This window comes from Agelaius phoeniceus, chromosome 1 (assembly GCF_051311805.1).
Source record: "Agelaius phoeniceus isolate bAgePho1 chromosome 1, bAgePho1.hap1, whole genome shotgun sequence".
In the NCBI taxonomy this organism is placed as follows: Eukaryota; Metazoa; Chordata; class Aves; order Passeriformes; family Icteridae; genus Agelaius; species Agelaius phoeniceus.
Genome location: NC_135265.1, coordinates 29,025,727 through 29,046,254, shown reverse-complemented (window position 1 = coordinate 29,046,254; position 20,528 = coordinate 29,025,727). Strand labels below are relative to the sequence as shown.

Below are 20,528 nucleotides of genomic sequence, written 5' to 3'. Positions count from 1 at the left end.
ATTAATTCTTTTGCCACATTCCTTTCAAACACCCAGCTAACTCCTTCCTCTCCTGTTATTTCCCATGACAGATAAATAATTCAAAATATGATATAAAGTATGGTGTATATCTGGTTTGAATAGTGCTCTATCAAGATGTGCTTCAGCTATAGCAATGACCTCATACTTCCTGTTGAGTAGGGAGAAGCAAAAAGATATTTAAATCAATAGAATAAGGGAGTCATAGCAGTGGATATTGCAGTGCATGTGAGTTTTCTTCACAGGTATTACGTGACAAAAAAATGTATGATTGGGCATGAAAAGGATGCAAATAATGACCATTGGTTTATTATTTTTTCTAAGATTGGAATGCCTATATTCCCAAGCTTCCTCATTAATGTTGCCTAAGAAGTAATTACAGTTTTGAACAAAAAAGTAGTGGGTAATGGAGATTTTTTTCCCATTGTGCACTTTAATTTTATTATTCCCTAGTTTAAATATAACTCACAGAAGAATGAGAAAAGTCTTTATAAAGGTCATTAAATAAATGCTGCTGGAACAAATCTTTAAACAGGATCATCACTGAAATGGGAAGTTATACATATGGAACACTTTAACTTGTAGTACAGATTAAACAGTTGGCAAAATAAAGCTTTAAATTGCCAGACATTATGTGTCACTAAAAATCAATTCTGACAGATTTTATTGAGGCTTTTACCCATATTATTGCTGCTATTTTTTTTTTCAGTCAAAAAAAAAGAGGAAGAGGATTGACTTTTTCATTGCAGGTCAGCCCATTTGGCAAAGGCTATCCTGTCACATGGCACACTTTGATACCCATTTTGATTTAGTGTGCATAGTGTGTTTATCAGTGGTGAATGTCAAGATGACAATAGCTTCACATTTCTGAGCCATTGCCAGAAGAACTCTGATACATTCTCCTATGATTATTTCAAGATATTTTTAAAAGTTTCAGCAATTCCACCATGCACATAAAACACACAAAGACGTTTTTCTTTCTTTTCCAAGGTTGTTTTATTTGGTTCATGAACCTTAAATAACTACTTCTTAGAATTAGTTGGCAACTAGGGGATAGCAGAGCAATATTCTTTCACTCTGTGTCATGTCTTGTCACAGGTATAAAACTGTAAATTTAGTGCCAATGGATTTTGAATTTAGGCCACCATACTATCGATATGTTGTTTTCTTCAAAAAGTCATGTACATTTGTACATTCAAAGTCCAGTATTTTTGTAAAAAGCCTTCAATTTTCACATCATTTAGGGGGTTACTGATGCAATTTATTTAAAGAGATATTTATACATACATATATAAATACACACACAAGGACAGTCACAGGAGAATTATATAAAATAATACATTGTATATGGATTGAAATTCTGATCCTGGTATTAACTGTCTTTCAAACTGCAAAGAGTTTCAGTTGCAACACTTTTAGAAATAATTAGGAAAGGTTGTTATATTCTTAGTGCAGCTACCTTGGACCCTGCTGCCACATGACGTGTCTGAGGCCAGAAGTTTTGAGGTCTACAGAAAGAGTGAGAGTCACACTGTTAGCAAAAAGACTTATAATAGTCTGAAAAAACACCAAAGAATCAACAGCTCTACAAGTGTTTTAGGATATTCACCAGCAAATAACAAGATGAAAAATAGGCTGTGCTTCCTCTCTCAGTAACTTTATTCACCACTGCAGGTGGATCAAGAGTGAGCTGAAATGGTGTGTTTCAACCACCAACACTGAAATTTGTCTTTATAAAGTATCTCTGTACTGGGAACTGAGGCTTCATTGTGTGTAAAAAATCAGTCCTGCTGGCTTTAAGAAATAAGAAACACAATTTTTAGGCATCCTGCTTACTTTTGATTATCCTTCATCCTCTCTTTAAGTTTTCTTGTCTTCAAGACAAGTTCAAAAGGTTCATTTGGTTAAGATAGCAACCAAGGATAAGGGTAAAATTGTTAAACTTCTGACTTTGCTTTGTGCCTCTGGGCAAAGGCAAAGGGCTGAAGTATCAAGTAAACAAACATATTGTCAAATTTCCTGTGAAGCCTCATACTAAAGAGAGTATAAGAAAAATAATTAGTGACAACAACTTAATAACATAAACCTAACAAAAAGTGAAACATTTTGGAACTTTGTTCCCATTTTGATTGATGGTTCAAGCTTATGCATTGTGATTTTTCCTTGGTATTTAGATTATACAGATGCTCTTCCTAGGCATTGCAGAGCCCACAGGAACCACCAGATTGCAGACTGACAGTGGGCCTTGCTGTGCTGGTGCAAAGCATTGACCTGAGCCCTGCTGTGAGCTGAATTCCCTGTGGGAACCTCTGAGAGGAGCAGGAGAGGCATTGCTTGAGCCCCCTTACTGCTCCCCTGAGAGGCCCATGCTCCTCCAATATTACATGTGTGTGTGTCTTTGTTTTATGCTTCATATTGCACTATGCAGCATTGTACATCTACAATATGAGCATTTATCTACCTGAAGGGAAAGGTTTTTTTTTTTTTTTAATAACATTAACAAAATCAGGGTTCATATAGTGCTTTGATTCATTTGAACATAGATGAACTTAATTTAGGTCTGTTGTGGGACAAAATTTATTTTAGAAACTTTTTTGTAGGTAGTGACAACAATGGTATCAGATTTAGCAGCTGTTATGTTTCAAGCAGGAACTTTACATGTGGTTACTGAGGAAAAAGGGAAAGAGTAGAAGTTTGAAGTGTGAGACTGTTCCACAGGAGATTCTCCCATGTTCCCTTATTACAAATATTGATGAACACTAATTGAAATCCTTAATATCAAAAGAAAGATGCAATATTGAGAACAGAGACGTTGAACTGGAAATTTGTAGAGATGTAAGGCAGGCAAAACTGTAAGTCATTTCACCCAAAGCAATTTTTTAAAGAAGTAATCAATGTGCCCCTTGTCATTTGGAAGGGATATTTTAGAGTAAAAGTGATTGTACTTGTATTTTTCCTATTCTTTCTTAATTTCAGTTCATAATGTGTAACATATTTTTTGGGGATAAAACTCAGTCTTGACTTGGGGTATCTATTACATGAATTAAAGGTCATTATGAACTAGGAATTCTTCTGTTTGCCTGTTAATAACATCCAAAGTTGTGATTGTTTCCAGAATTATTTTTCAGGACTTCACTTGCATAGTAACCTTTTTGTCTGCCCTTTTTTTTTAATCCAGAAAAGAAAAACAGCGCTGTGAGCACATAAAAAGCAGATTTTATAAGAGCATACACTGATATACACAGAGTCATCTAAGAAGGTATTTAATAAATAATAGATTAGAAAATTTATTTCTAAAATAAGAGCAATTTTAGTAAATACTATCCTATTTCAGAAATGTTTGTATTGAGAAAGTAAGATATGACATCTCTGCCCATCAGAGAAGTGGGGAGACTCATCCTTAGTCACTTAGTATCAGCAAAGGAAAATACAAGGATTATTCAATTCTTTGATGAGAAGGCAAGATATTTTTCAGTGTTTCTTGCTTTTGGTTTGTAAAATAGAGTAAAATCATATCATTTTTCAATCAACCACTTGTAGGACTGCCTTATTATTTTAAACTAAATGTAGAACGTTGCCATATCTTTGTATCTGTGGAGTCCAATCTGAGTATGTGTTTCTTCCATCACCTACTCCAAGGATCATTTAGCACTCAGAGGTGTTCACCTACTTCAGCCATAGCTCATGATGTCAAGTGGTGACTAACACCACATTTTAACTGTCCATTATCTGTTACCACCAATTTAAATTCTGGGAAAAGTTGCCTTATAAATGAACATCCTCCTTTGGCTTTTATATAAAATACTCCTACTCTAACAATAATGCAAGTCCATCATCTTTAATAAATTAAACAGGACTTTCATTCTCCTTTAATAGAAATACAGGAAGTCTAAAACTTGTTCTTAGGCCCTTAAATTTAGGGGAACACTAAAGTAGATGCAAATTCTCAAACACAATAGTATTTCTGGTCAGCTACATGGAAAATTTCACTAAATGGCCAAGGTAGGAGACCACAATTTCTAACTAGATCCAAATAGGTCAACACTAGCTAATAAATTTTGATCGACTGGTTGTTCTTTGGTGAGGAATGAACAAAATGAAGGGCCATGAAAAAGAGATATACAATAAACTAAAACTGCAGCATTGATTTATTCTCATATAGTGTCTGTGTGATGGATTAAAAAATAATAACAACTTTTTCCAAGGTTCTCATCAGAAAAATCAATTTGACTGAGACACAAGGGTTTGTTATTACTATTTTTAAGCAAAAGCCTTATTGACAGGAATTTGTTTTATAAGAAAATATCCTATAAAATTATACTCCACAAATAAATATCACAAAGTGAAGATAAGTATTGTATTACATACATTTCTCAAAAGGCAATTGTGAAACTTAGTCATGACACACAGAAAATGTCATATTTTCTGGTTTCCACCAATCAATTTTTAACAGAAAATTTTTAATTCATTTACTCAATGAATAAAAAATAAATACAAACTCCCAAGAGACACAAGCACTTACAACTCATCAGATACTTAGATTTCTATTTTTCTATTTCTATTTTTTAAAAAAGCAAAACACACCTACAAAAAAATCTCACCCCAAAGCACAAGTTTTTTATATCTAATAGGACAGAGCCACAATTTCCAGTGAGCAGAAAATGAGTTTTTTATTAAAGACAAATGCATAGTCTTTAATGACTATGAAGCTTATATGTTTTTTTGCAGCTGTGAAAGTATAGTTATTATGAAACCACTCCTAAAATAATTAAAGGGGGAAAAGAAGCAATCTTAGAATTTATTTCCACCAGCTGATTTGGGGAAATGTAGAATGATTATATTTTTGATTGTAAAATAATTACTTTATTGAAATAAAGTATTAAATAAAAGTATTGATACTGATTTGAAAAGGACAGAACTTTGAAATATTTTTCTGTGGATTAAAACACATGTACATTTTTAGATATCAAAGAAAATTGAGAGAGATATTGGAAATGTATTTATATGCGTGAGTTTCATATGCAAATGAGTTTCAAATACAAAAAACACTTCAAAGGCACAGTAAGGGTTTCCATCACCTATGCATTGAGATTTATGATTTCTGAGGCTGATACCTTGGAAATCCACGTAAACAGAACATTTACAGCACATATTTACCTACAACCTAAATGTATAAGAAGAAACCTGTTTTCCCTTCTTGTTACATGGGTCATCTGCAATTGCAATAGTGTGCTATAGAGATTGTAAACTGTGTTCATGAAGCCTTGGATGTTGCTGTTTGATGCCATTGTTTTATAATGGTCAGTTTGTAAGTATTACAGATTTGTATCTCACTTGGTAGGATGCAGAGAGATTTTGTCAGGGAGTTTTGTTTCTTATTCTTCAGCTGACTCTTGACTGGGCTGAGCAATCTGCCTGGAGACGTGTCAGCTTCAACCAGGTTTTCCCCACAGTGGCAATATTTGCATTTTCCTTGGAGCACACTTAAAGCCTGGCTGCCCTTTCTATGCCACTGCCTGGAAAGGTACTGGTTGTGCTTCAGGAAAAGATCACAGGGCAGGGGACAGAAGCCAGCTCTAGCCCTTTCTCTTTTGACACTTACACCCTTACTTGCAGTGTGAATTGGGCGGTTCTGGAGGTTTCTGCTCTGCAAATTCCTCTCCCATCTTGTGGCAATTGTGCTGATTTGAGGCAGACAAAAGAGTCAGGATCCCTTTTACAAGGCTGCATAGTGGAGGAATTACAGGAATTACAGGGTAAGGAGCAACAGGTGTCCACACTGCTGCAATAGTGACATGCTTGACTTTAAGCACAGCCATAATGTCAGTTATTTATAAATAAGTGAATAATAGGAATGGACATTAGTGTTGTTTACGAGTTACAGAGGAGTTATTTTATTTGTGTTGTGTAATAGTTCTGCTTTATTTCAGAGGTTTGTTTTCTTTTCATGACATTTCATCACTTCTCATTTCCCCCAAATTAGATTGTAAACCAAAGTGTTCATTCTTTATTCCAGTCTCACAGAACAAAAAAAGAACACCAAAACCCCTGTAAAATAAACATTGCTAGTATCTACATAATGCATAGATTTCAATATACATTTTATGCTTTTTAGTACATAGTTGTGATGGGTTAGTAGAAATAAGCTCAGTAATGTTGACAACAGAACAAGAATACTTTTGTATATAAACAGTTAAAGCTGGATGCAATGTGTTTGAAAATAATTATAACTTGTTTCAAATAAATCTCAATCCCTTAATTTTTATTCACAATAGGGAAAACTAAGGAAATACAAAGTAGCAGAAGATGGAACGATCTTTTGAAGTGCTGGCATGTTTTCATCATTGGTTGTTAAGACTAACTCAGAACATGTTTCTAGTTTAGCTAAAGAGCCACTGTACACCTTAATCCATGTCACATAAAATTATTCTGCTGTGTGACACAGCTATCACTGAAGGCTTCCAGAATATGTGAGATTACTTTTGTTCTCTAGAAAATTAACAAGCTTTCTGTCTTACCCTATGCGACAGTTACATAAGTACTGAACTTATCAGAGACAGAATAACATAAACCTTCATTTTATGTGAGCATGTGTAGTCATTTTATCATGATGCTCTCAAGCAGGAACATTTTTCCCTTCTTTTCAATTGAACAATTTCTCTTAGAATAGTATAATGTCAATGCTTACATCAAGCAGACCAGAATAAATACCAGCATTCAACAGTAAAACAGAGAAATAAAACAAATGAACAAATAAAAATAAAACAAACCTAAAAAAGTTAAAGTTGGCAATAAATGGAAACACATATTTCAGAATACTTCCTATTTTGAAGGCCACTGACACCTGGAATATAATTTAGATGCCTCAGTCTGCCACAACACAATTTAAAATTTCAGAAAAATAACTTGGTGAAAGTGACAGCAAAGGCACAGGAATACTAAGGTACAAAATTATTAATATATATATATAACTTTTATAAAAAAACCCCAATACAGTCCACATAAATTGTAGTCTGAACCACTTGTGGTATTCACTGAACTAATTAACACACTGTAAGTACAGTGATACTGTAGGAATGTTGGGTTCGAAGTTATAATTCAGGAACTTAAAACATGGATGTTTAAAGAGAAATAGTAACTACATTTAGCTGAGGAAACTCTCTTCTGAAGCACTCTGCTGATTAACAAAGCTGTCTGTGAAATTCATGATGCCACCAGAAGATCAGAAGAGTAGAGGATAAATTGTCCATTTGGAGATCAGAAAATTGATTTTTCTGGCTAAAAAAAGTCTTTTCTTCACTGAATAAATGTATTATGAAATTCATTAGAATGGAGTTATATTCTGCAAGCACAGTCTTTTTGATTTAAATAGCAATTAGTATTTCATTTTAATTCCACATGAGTATAACTCCTTAAGAATGTGTATAAGCAGGCTTATGGAAAGCTGAGAGAGACACTAAAGATCATAACTTCTCTAAGAGATAGTGCTGTTGTTATTCATGGGGTTTCTTGAGTTCTATGCAAAGTCCTCAAAAACTTGGAGAATATTAGATGCATCTGTCCTCTATCCTCCTTTTAAACTACTGTGGCTGAGACAGTGATTAGAGATGGACAAAAATGATCTTTTGCTTGTAATATGAAGCACTCGCTTGCTTTTTCCTTGGCTCATTTGTTCTCCATAATTGATTGGCATCTTGTCAGTAGGTGCTACAAGTATGTCTGTTGGAAAAGATCAAAAGGCTGCTCAGTGATGAAATCCAGCAAAAGTATGGTATAATTTCTTTTCTTCCTTGCAAACCCTTTCTGTTGAAATCAACTCTTTAAGTTCTAGGTAAAGTTTAGGAGACATTCAAAGATAATTCTTAAAAATAAAAATAAAATACAGTAAAAGCAGAACAGCCTAATATCAGCAATATTGATAAGAATTGCACCTGAAATTATAACTTGTTTTCTTAGGCCCTAACTCATATACACCATTTTTGCTTGAGATCTGAATTACATTTTTTTATTTAGCAGACTTATGTCTTGTAACAGACCTTGAAGTAGTGCTGGAAAGTCTAGAAACACCACAGTGGAGACAACATTATGTGCACATGTGTGTTACTCATTCTGACACCATTTCCCATTATGCTTTCCAATCCAGCCTACCATGAGCAGGGCTCTGTATCCAGGAGGACCATCTGTATCCTGTTATACCAAGACATCCCTTGTCCCAGTCATCACATGGGTGGCACTTGTATTTTGCTCTTTCCCAATTAAACACCTGAGAAACAACTCACTGCTGACAGAAATCCAGTGGCAGGGCACTGATTTCCAATGCTGAGAGGAGCCTAGGCAGACCAACAGCTTTGAAAATTAATAGACCTGGGGTTTTTTTTGTAACAAATGTTATTTCAGAACTGCAGCCAAACTACAAAGTCCTCTAAGTCTACAACTCTCCTGGCACTGCACTGCCCTGTGTGCTTGTTTGTTTTTGGAGCCAATTGTTTGTCATGCTCTCCTAGTGACATCTACAAAATCTGGGTTTGCAGGTTTTTTTTCTGTGAGGTGGAAGTTATAGAAGGGTCTCAATCCTTAAATGTGTCCTCCTATAAACTAGGTATACTCTTGTTCCAATATAAGTCTAAAGAGAAGCTACTTTCAACCCATACAAAATAACTTCAATTTAAAGTACTACAGAACTTTAAGAGCTCTATGTATATGAAAATGGTGAAAGGACTTTGGCTGAATAACTGAGTAAATGCAAACATTGCTGCATTTGCTGCTTTTAGTGCATAAAAACTCAGTTCAGAGACTAATTAAAATATCCTCACCAAGCTTAGGATAGGATAAATTATTCCACCTAGCAGGATCATAAGAAGGTCCAGGTGACCCAGAACCCCTAAAGTTTGTTTGGAGTCCTTTTTTTTCTGAGTTAGGGGTGCAACACCATGTAGTTTTTCAGAAAATGGGTGAAGAAATGAATGCAAGCTTGACAATATTCTGTAAGGTTCAAGATGTGTCCTAAATGCAAAATAAAAATAAGGCATTGTTATTGTAAAAGAAATAAAGGTATTGATCTGTAGGGATCTCCAAGAACTTTGCATAATAAAATGGTAGTAAAATGAGCTAACTCTTGAGCACAATGGCTCATTCTTGGTTACAAACATGCTGAGTTTTATGTAAATAAATCTGCAAGAATTTTAATGACAGTGTCTGTTCTGGAGAGTAGGATTTTTTAATTTTATTTGATCAATGTCGGAGAGTATAAAACATCAGAGCTATTATTTTCTATTAACTGTATCTGGCATTGGCATAAGCAGTCTACTTTGCCAATGGGTTGAGTGGGTAAAGAAGTAAGAAGAGAAAAAAGTTTGTGAAACTTAGTAAAAACTTCATAATCTATGTATAAAAGGCCTCACTTACTTGTTCCCTTTTTTTTGAAAATATTTTATAAAACCAAAATTCTGTTGATATTTTTCAGTTTAAAAAAATAATAAAATCTCACACATGTAAGACTTTGAATGTCTGGCTCATCACGATTTTAATTGTAAATCCCAGGAAATGCAGAATATGAAAATTAAATTAGGAAGTGCTCAATGGATTGCAGAGTAGTAAATTTTATTAAATTTCTTTACAAAATAACATTTAGAAAATAATTTAATAAAAAGCTGTATGTGCCTTACTAAGAAACAATGAAAAAGGTTCAAGCAGTTTTTAGTATAACTAGAATATTTTTTTGCAATGCCTGTGGTCTTAGGCAAGCTGTGGCTCAAGCAAATGTGAACAGATCAAAACATATGTACCTTTAATCTAATACGTAATTTATGTATAGATTACTAAAATATCATTTATGGCAAACAACAGCATGATTCTTTGAAACTATTTTATATGTACACCCTTTATGAAAATATAGAGAATTGTTAACTAGTCTTGGGGAGTTGCAATCTAATGTTTGTCACAGACAACACATTAAATTTCAAGTTTAAAAAAAAATGTAGAATTCACAATCTGTATATACATGTGTAGTATTCTTAGCAGAAGTCATAACCTGCTGTCCATATTTTGCTGTAAAAATCCCCATTTTACAACACAAGAAAAACATTAAGTTTATATGTGCTTTTTTTCATATCCATGTACATGGCTCTCCATACCATAACCATCTATTTTTCAGTAGGTTTGTTCTTGGAGAGACAAATCAGAAATCTTCTTGTATTTTGGCTTCTGTAGCAGTATTATGAATGAGGTATGAAAAGAAAAAGACTACAAAAACACATATTTCCCATGTACTTTGGAACAACTGTGCAATGTTAGATCTTATTGCCGAAATATAAAGAACTTGTGCTACTTGGACTGATAGGATGAAGATTTCTGGTTTGACATGAAGACAATATTAAACCTGAATTTAATCATGCTGGTCCAATCACTATTGCAGTGTCATTTTTCCTATTTCAGTTTAATGAAAGACAATGATACCTATATATCAATATTCCTTTCAGGACAGTTATCATTCTATAGGGCTGTTGCAATGTCCTCAGAGCAAAACCTCCAGATCCTCCTAACCCAAAATCTCCTCCACTACCAATCTGTGGCAGTGTTTTTCTGAGTCACCTTGTCATGCAAGCCTACTGAGTGAACAGCATAACTAATTCAGACAAGAGTTTTTCACCAGGTGAAAAGAAAATTCCAGTGTTAAGTAGCAAAATCACACTTTTTTCTACAAGACACTGCTCAGTACAAGCCATTCAGAGTCCTCCAGATTTTGTTCATGAAACAGCTGGAACACTGCTCAGATTGATTCACTTGATTAACTTAATTAGTTTGACTAATAATAATAGCAGAAAGCTGCTCAATACTATATTATTCGTAACACTGTCAGTGGGTACACCCAGTTCATAAAATGTCAAAAAAAAAAGTGAATAATGTAAAATGTTGTTTTTAAGTCCCCTGACATTGCCAAGAACAAGAATAACATGTGAGACATCTTGCAGATCTCATAATCATGAACTTGGAGCAATAGTTCTGAGGACATTGATGTCATCAGCTCAAGCAAGTGTCTCACACAGGACTCACTCCTCACTGTCCCAGTGCCCTACTTAATAGCCTGGATGCTTCTCTTTAATACAGCAGGTTGCCTTACATTCCTGAGGATCAGCAGATAGTGCAGGAAGGCTTTTATTTCATGCCTCATTTCTTCCAATATCCTTGGAATGACTTACCTCACTCACATTCTCCTGGCAGTTGTGGAAAAAGAAGAGAGTTGCAAATGAATTGTTATTTCCTGTATGTGTGTACACAGGTGTAAACATCACAGCACAAGGGACAGAGAAAGAATTTTTAACAACAAATATTTCAGTGATGAAAATCTTTACCTGAGCAGCTCTTAGTCCATACAGGTGGGGTGGCCAATTGCCTGTTAATTAGCTGAGGGGGACTTTTAGTCAGTAATAATGTTATTCAAAGAAAAATATTGCTTTAATTAGGGTTAATTGGTGGCTCATCAAGGAAGAAGGTTGCCTGCCTTCTATGCCCCAGAAAGGTGAACATGCAGCTCCTGTCTGAGGCACAGCTGAATTGCCTACATGTCACTCAATCAAAATCTATATGGCATTTGACATCTAAGCACCAATTGTTTTGAATAGAAGGTCCTCTTGTTCAGATGGGGACGTATGCACTAATCACATTTCTACTGTCAAGTCACAACATTTTTGTGAAAACTACAGGAGTTTTACAAGGAAATCAGTTGCCTGCCAGTGAAATATGCTTTGCCTTACTAGAGTTGCGTGGTAAATTGTAAACGTTTGGAATTGAATTTTGTTCAGTTTTCATATTTTACTTCAAGAATATTACCTGGAAACCAGGTAGAAGATACAGCCAGCCAGTAAAAAAATTAATAAAGTAAATTAATCTATAAATTTCTGTAATATAAAATGTAATATTGATCAGTAAATAAATATAAACAACATTGGCACTGAAGAGTTTCACAATTAATTTGAATTTAGAAGCTCACATCTCTTTGAAATAACTTTGAATCACATTCTGTTCTCCCCTCCAGCAGTTCTTCCCAGCTTTCCATTATGAACAGTGCAGATGGTACCTGAAACCACATCTTTTGCACAGCAAATATTGCTTCATTGCCAAGACTCCTCTGCTGCTAAAGGGGCAGAGGTTCCTTGGAAGGTGGCACTCCGGGCAAGAGTTTTTTGGTCAACTCAGCTCATTCAAAGAAGTGACAAGCATGATAAAAGGGCCAAAAGGTGTTATGCCTACTGGATCTGACATCCCTAGAGCTGCTGAGAGCTTGGATATGGTAACTGACAGTTGCCTTTTTTTTATCAGGCAGATGTAAATTCACTAAATACACACAAAGGAGAGCAGATGTGAGCCAGTTGTGTACATAAAACTGGAAAGCTCATAGGAGGTTGCTTTTAATAATACATGTTAGACTTGAACAGTAATATTCCACTAATGTTTAATCCACAAGAATGGCAGGGCAATAGACAAAGGAGGTAGAGTAAAACTCATTTTCCTACAGCAGCATTGTGTGATACATCCGAAGTAAACTACAATGTGGATCTTCAGCCTTTTGGCTCTGACTACAAATTCATAACTACACTTAGAGAAAAACCTGTAAGAAAAGAAGTTTCAGAAGCAAGCAAGGGAAAAAAAAAGGCAGACAAAATGTAAAACAAAGCAAGCCCTGTTTTTTCTTTGTCTCTTCTTCAGTCTTCCACATCCTTTTGTATTCTGTGTTGAAGCCAGAATCAAATATGCAGTATTTATAGTGATGTTACTCTCCTGATAAAGTATTGCACAGGCTGTGGCAACAATCTAGGGCTCAGCAGGGAAGCTGTGAGACAGCTATTTTTGTAATGTTTAAAATTATACTAAATTAATAAAAATAAAATCTCCTGCTGGGCTTCCAGTTTTAAATAGCACATTGTGGTGTAAATTATCAGAGCATCAGGGTTCTGCTAATTTAGTACATATTATAACACTGAAGACATTAAAAGATCATAGCATTTTTCATTTTAAAAACAACACTGTGAACTGGCTGAAAAATTTCAATAGTTTATACTAAGAATGACTAATATATGCTCAATGGGATAGAGGGAAATGTGAAAACTGCACGTCATAACTTTTAAGGGTTTGAAGGTATAATTGTTTAGAACTCTGTCAGAGAGGATTCTGCCTGTTCCCTAGATTATGACAGTCTAACATACTAAATTATCACCTTCTAAAATTAGAATGGTACTTAAAAATAATAACTACACTTAATTTTATAGTAAAGCAAAATGAAATCTTTCCTAACTATATAAAAAAAGATTGCTTTGAAATAAGAGATCTTATATTGTCTCATACCTGTACAGAAAATTTCTGCAAAGTAGTGCTGAAAATCCTACCACAAGCATATATTAGGTTAGATAATCTTCAAGCAAACATCTTTTGAAATCATCCAGAAAGTTCCCACTAACTTAACTTACAGAGGAGGCATGAGCTGAAAGCACTTAGTCAGTTGTTGGGGAGTATGAAGTGCTAATGTGTGCAAGACCAAGACCTAAGCAGAGTGAAAGAGAAAGGTGATGACACATGTTTCCAGAGAAACTATGTTAAAAATACGAATGTCCACTTGACAGTAAGCTCACATATTGGCTCCTTAGATATTTTCTGCCTGCTTCTAGAAACCTCTTGTGGCCATTCATCCCTGGTAGAAAAAGATCAGAGTAATGGCAAGAAAAATGTGCCACTGCAAACCAAACTGTCTGATACACTTTGACAAGGTTAGGTAGGTTGATAACAGCATTAGTGCTTTGCAAGTACTTATTGGTGCCACCCGTGGGTGGAGCAATGCCCAGAATAATGGCAACAGGACATTTGTGGGGAAAGTTCAAACAAGACGACGGGCTGAAACACCTCTTCCTCACACCATGTTTTTCTCAGTCTGCTTTTAAAATGCTAGAAGCTGTGTTTGAAAGCATGGAAGACTTATGACTACTGCTAGCATTTGTGTTTGCTCATGGTAGACTATTTATTTTGAAAAGTACTGCTTGTTAAGTAAATAAAAGACAATATAATTTTGGCAATTACTATGTTTACAGGGAGCTGGAACAAGGTGAAAGTCACTGGCATTCTTGTTGAGCTAGCTGATAAAATGTGACCTGAAATAATGTGTTCCTAGTGAAGTCATGCAAAAAATCCCTAGACCCAGTACAGTGAGACCATGTCCTCATTGTGAAGAGAGCAATATTCATACTGTGCTGTGGCAGTCTAATATGTGTGTATCATAAAAAACTGAACAAGCAAATAAAAACAAGATAACTGCAACTTCTTGGGATGACTTTTGGACAGCAGTTTATCAAAATTTACATGCAAAACAGCTCACTCCTTTTAGAAACCTCGAGTCTGAAAAAAACCCCCACTTTTCAAGCCCCATCAGGTACTACTTTGCTGGCTCACTTGGATTTTCATAAAGGGTGAGTTGATTTAGAACACCATTGAATTCAATAGAAAATCATAAAACTGAAATAAGTGTTGCTGTTATAATGCAGCAAAGAGAAAGACCAAGATTAGAATAATTTTTTTTTAAATCAGAAACTGATAATTTTTAATACAAATTTTATGATTGAATAAAAGCTTATATAATGGGGACTGATTGTTTAGCAACATCTCCCTTACCACCAATCTTGTGGCATTTCAGAGGTCCACTTGGCACTTAGGAGAGCAGTAATTGAATTTTCAGTTTTCAAAATTATTCTAAATTATTTGAATCTGGGTTTTCAAAATTATATGTCAGTATCAAGATCATTGTATACACTGGATTCAGAAGTATGAATTTTAATCATGAGTATATAAAAGTGCTAAGCCTGATTATCATTTCTTACTAGGCTTCCAAATCAAACTTTTTTTTGTGATGTCAAATTCTGATTTACTAGCCAACATCAATGACAAGTCAGAAAATCATATGAAAGTTCCCAGTGAAGTTTTGAAGCTTCACCACTGTGAAGAGATTTGTTTTGCTACCACTCAGGAGTCCTGTGCTTCCCTCCTCTCTGCTGGAGTGGGAATAACATGTTTTCCCCCTCCCCCAGAGGACTTCAGAGAGGGTGAAGAGTTTCAATCCATGAGATATGTCAGGAATGGAGGCTATAAAGGTTACCTCTGTAGCAGTATGAACACTGGCCATGACTGAGGCCAGCTTTGCTCCTTGCTCTCTGGAGCAGGGAGGTTGTGCTCAGCCTGTTTGCTGAGGGCAGACTCCTCAGGTGGGAACTCACTCTGCAAACCAGACCATGCCAATATTGTGCCAGTGAGCATGCTAATTATTAATTCATATGATAAATGCAGGGCCCACGTTGAGCTATACCCTGCCTTTGTGTAATTTGTTAGTACAGTAAACTTAGAAAAGAGAAGCAGGCAAAAAAGCCACAGGGAAGAGGACACAAAGATCCATAAAGCTCTAAAGTTAGAGATATATCCTTTTGACTCGTATATTATTTTTCTTGGGTTTCTGTTGAGCCTCTGTGAAGCCATATTTTACCGATCCTCTTTCAGAAAAATCCAAGTCTAAATAAGTGGCCATGCAAATTTAACTGGCTTTATTATTAAGAAAGTAGTGTTCAGTACTAACACATAAGTGATATTTAGACAGTGCTTGTTATATTTTGCATACAGGTGAAATATAAATATTGCCCCAATGAACACACTGTAAAACAAGTTTTTGTATTTTTTTTCAACCACAAATGTTCGAACACTCACAGTCTTGGTGGGGAAAAATGCACAGATTCATGGAGGAAGCATCTTGCACCTTACATGACACACTGGAATAACCTGTGTGATGATATATTTTTTATCTCTATGGAATCCAACATGGTTCTAAAAAGGCCTTTAGCTGAGATGTGTTCCACAAAGCTTAGTGTTGGAGGCTTCTCTTCACCCCACAGACTGGTTGTCTGAGTTTTCACCATTATTCTGAAGCACTTGTTATTCTCATTTCCAACCCCTTTTTTCTCCCTGTTTCATTCCTTGTGCTAGTATTCATATGGATTTTTTAAAAACTGTTATTAATTACAGATGATGTTTCTTCTTCACACTTGACCGCAAAACCAGACTGAAATGGACATTTATTGAATGGAGATGTAATGTAGTGTGCTACCAGTTCATGTGCTGCTCAGGCAGGTTTTGAGACCTTCCTTCCCCCTCTACTGATCCATAATTTATTAAGTTCAGGAGCTCTGTCAAAAAACTGAAACTATAGCTCAGCAGCACTAATTGCCATTTCCATCATCAAAACTGATTCATTTTCCCTTGATGCAAGAAATAACATAAGAAGAATGACCTCTCTAATCAAGACATAACATGACAAACAAAGAAATCTTACCCTCCATAAGACAGACAATTAATTACCACTCCTTACAAGACAACTCTTTCAAAAACTAAGTAAATACAAAATTATGAACAACAGCAGAGAGCATTAGTATATCCCAGAGTTGTGAGTATGCCTGCTTATTTAAATGATGATGAAAACATTGGGAAGAATAAGAAGGTAGCCCAAATTTATCATATAGAGAATTTTTTCCAAGACACCAGCTTTGTTGCAAGGGGTTTGAGATCAGATGAATGGTGCTAAGAAAACACACAAGATTCTGGACAGCCCATTGTGCCGGAGAAAAGGAAGAATGAGGTTTCAAAATGCATTTCCAGATGCTATGTTGAATCACAATCTCCATGGAGATAGACTCACATGAGACATTTTTGTGTCTGAAATGAAGGACAGCAAAACACGGCTCATTTCTTTTGTCAAGTGAATGAGAGGCTGCTCATTTGTCAGGAATGAGCACAAGGCTCACAGGATTATTGCTACTGTGACGCTAGAGGCAAGAGCAAAACATTGAGATAGAGCACAGGTAGTAAAATGCTGTGGAAATTTGAGCCCATGCAAGTGCTCTAGAACCTGTCTGCAAAAGAGAGATATTTGTAAAGTTCTGGCCAAGCCTCAGATGAGCCAAAATTTTTGAGACATGGTGATAAAAATGAATACTTGCTTTCCATATAGGCATAAACAGGAGGGAAAATGTCTACTTTTCACTGAACTTTCAAAAGTAGGGAAGAGATGAAACAAATTATAAAAATTAAAAATTAAATCAGAATTCAATGTAAATAACAAAACATGAGTGACGTGACATCATATTTTTGTCTTCTGTCCATGGGGGTTCAAAACAAAAGTAGGAAGCACAAGTACTGCAGAAACAGAAATAATATTTGACTGGGTTATTAAATATTTTACAATACTCTGCTGATAGCATATATTAACAAAATAAATGCTTTTACCATTTGTTAGAGATGCATATACATGCACTCAAAGAAAAATCTGTCTGTCATACAGATAAGAAAGAACTCGTAGAATATCTTGATTATCACAGTCACAACCAATTCTATATTCAGCATAAAAGAAGGAACAATATTCCATGAGTAAAAAGGTCTTAGGTAAACTAATAAAGTTATCTTAAGAATAAATCTCAAGTTATATATATCATAGTTTAAATCTCAAAATACTAGTGTGGAGATGTACACTTCTATTATGATTATCTTGCATGACTCCTAATATGACTACAATCTTCTTCAAGGATTTCTTAGGCTTCTTCTCATTTTTTTTCTTAGGAGTTTAAAGAAATCTTGAAATAAAGTCAATAAATTTGAACATTTTTCTGTTTTTCTTTATATTAGTGTCTTTGGCCAGAACACTGAAAGCCTTCATTGCTCCAACTGTTTACTCCTGTCCAATTTTCAGTCCTTCACAATCATTCCCATGAACAAGGGTATGTTTCTCTTCTTTCCTTAGGGTTCATATCCTTAGCCAGCACCTACTTTTTACCAATTACCCTTCTCTACTTCCAACCTATTTTATTTGATAAAGCAAATTACTTTGAATAAATAATGTATTCAAGTTCAGCCTTCCTCTTGTTTATTATCCATAAGGAAGACAATTACAGCTTTGTCAAATTTATTTGGATTTGAAAGTATTTACTAATTTTGTATCAGAAATTTTCACCCTATGGCCCAGTCAGGAACTTTGTTGATATTTTGAATTAAGTCTAGTATTGATGGCCTAAAGCCAAATGTAGGAGAGCAAAACAAAAGTAAAGTAAAACACTGTTTCATTTAAGCTATTGAGAAGACCAGATTTTGGAGACCAAACTTGTATTTTTTGTCCTCTCCACAAAAGAGTGAAGAATCCATATAACTTTGTTAGGGTATGTAAGTTGATCATAACAGCATGGTAATTAAATAAAGTGGAGCACCCATTTCAACTCTTCTATAACACTGAACAAAAAGAGAAAAAAGGCATATAAATTTTAAAAATTATTACAAAAAAATTACTGGATTCAAATTTTATTTCCTTACCTCGTGTGGCCTCATTAAGAAATGGTATTAGCTCTGGAGTTAGGACTCTTTGAGTTGGAGTTTAGGACTTTCTCTTATGGTGAGATAACTAGAGAAGAACAAAAAACATCAAATATCAACTTCAAATATCTATATTTTCTGTTAATGTAAAGGAGAGTACTCTTTGGGGTTGTTTCTTTTTTTTCCTTTCTTTCTCTTTTTTTTTTTCTTTTTTAAGTAGTTGAATACTTGGGACTTCTAGGAAAGGCAGAAATAGCAAAAGCTTAATAAAGAAATCTCTGCCAAAATCTCTTCTTGATTACTTTGTCCCTGAATGAAAAGTCTTTTGTAGCTTTGTTTCCATCAACTTGGTGGCCTTTTGAATTTGCCACAAAGTGCACAGTAGCCTCTGATCCCCAGGAACTTTTTATTTGTGCCATCTCTGAAGCCAGAGCTGTTTCACTGTTGATCTTTTCAGTAGTTTCCAACCCTCTTCTTGAGCTGCGAACCCTGTCTCTGTGCTGAGACTCTGTCCTGCCTGCCACATCCTCTAATCCAGAAATTTCCATCCTGAGCAGACCCAGCTCCTCCCAGGGACAGGAGGACTGTCTCCACCCAGCACATTGTCTTTTCACTCCTCCCCATGGCTTCGACTCAGGTTGCTTTACTTTTCCCAGAAACCACTCTCTGGTGGTGCCCTGGATCGGCCTCAGCTATTTCATAGCTTCCTACTAAGTTTTTCTGAGAGGTTTTCTGGAGCTATAAACTTAGCTGCCTAAAGCACAGAGAAGCTTCCAGGCACTGAAGGAGGTGAAATTGCTGTCATTCTGCTTTCAGAACACAAATATGGGGACAAGGTAGATAAATGTCTAGAAAAGGGAAAAGGCAAGCCAAAATCACAGTCCTTTCACAGGAAAGACTATTGAATACCCAAACAAGCATAGTTTCAATAATTTTGAATTGTAGACAGGAAAATGAAGGCAATCAGATACTGAAATGTGAGACTTGGCTTTAAATAGCTCACAGTCCAGAGCAGTTTTCTCCTGTAAGGGATTGCTCTCACAAAACAAGGAAGAAGCTTTCTATGCTCCTACTAAAACTTTCACAGAGAGCCCTTGGTATAGTTACTAGCATTCAAATGAAGTTACTAGCATATTGGAATACACCCAGACCAAATAAGACATAGTTAGTTAACAGATGCATATCCACAAAGTCCAAAATACTCTTAGTCACATGTCATTTGAGACCAAACAAAATATCCTGCAGGTTATCCTTTCCTAAAAGCAGATTTCATACTGAGGTTTGCATTCCTGCTCTGTGTGCCAGACTTGATGACCTCTGAGGGAATGCAAATATATAAAGATGAGCCATATTTGCACCAAAAGAGATAATTAAAGAGAGGAAGGAAATTAAAAAAGAGAAAAATACACTGCAAATTTCAGAAAATCTACCTAATAGTGGAATAAGTGGATTGAGGCATAAATGGTCTCCCAAGAGATAGAACAGAAAGGCTATCTGCTTGGATTAGTACTAAATGGAATGAACAAAACACTAGAAATTACATTGCAAGGAATAATATTGCACTGCCAGGGGAATGGTTGGGATAATCTAATTGTACTGTTTATCTCCAACCCCCCAAAATTTCAGGAGACAGTATCATGAACAAAAAACACCTTTTTATGCTCTTGCTTTGGCACTCCTCTACTCTCAAAGTCTTTTATCCTCCCAAGAACTGCTTTTGACATGATATGAGGATGTGTCCAACCTGAAAGGAAGTGGAAAGAAAAGTCCATGAAATATTTTGTGAGAAGCACACTCTCACCATCCTCAGGGCTTACAGCAGCTCTAGTATTTCAGCAGGTATGACTTTTCCAGCAGGTGTGACTTTTCCAGCAGGTGTGACTGTTCTAGTGGGGTGTCTGTATTTTCTTCCTTTCCCATTCAAATACCTTGAAGAGCTATAGGAGAGGGTTACAGAAGCCTTTGTTGCTTTGATACACCTGTTCTGATTGCTCATCAAATGGCAGTGATATTCCTAGAAAAGCTGCTGACAAAGAGAAGGTAGGAGACTCACACTTGTGGGTTTTGTTTCTGTTTTTCAAGGGAGCAGTCCCCTTTGGAAACAGCCTTATGAGAGCAGGCCAGAGGGG

At 35.6% G+C, this 20,528-nt stretch overlaps 1 long non-coding RNA gene across 1 annotated transcript in view; it reads right to left on the bottom strand.

Moving 5' to 3' along the window:
• Window positions 1-1,027: 1,027 nt before the first annotated feature.
• LOC143693573 (uncharacterized) overlaps window positions 1,028-20,528 on the bottom strand; it is a 61,755-nt gene continuing 42,254 nt past the window's right edge. The window contains exons 5-7 of the long non-coding RNA XR_013181389.1: window positions 20,052-20,143; window positions 18,400-18,487; window positions 1,028-7,737 (exon numbers count right to left, since the gene is read on the bottom strand). This is a non-coding gene — a long non-coding RNA (uncharacterized LOC143693573). The remainder of the gene's footprint in view (window positions 7,738-18,399; window positions 18,488-20,051; window positions 20,144-20,528) is intronic.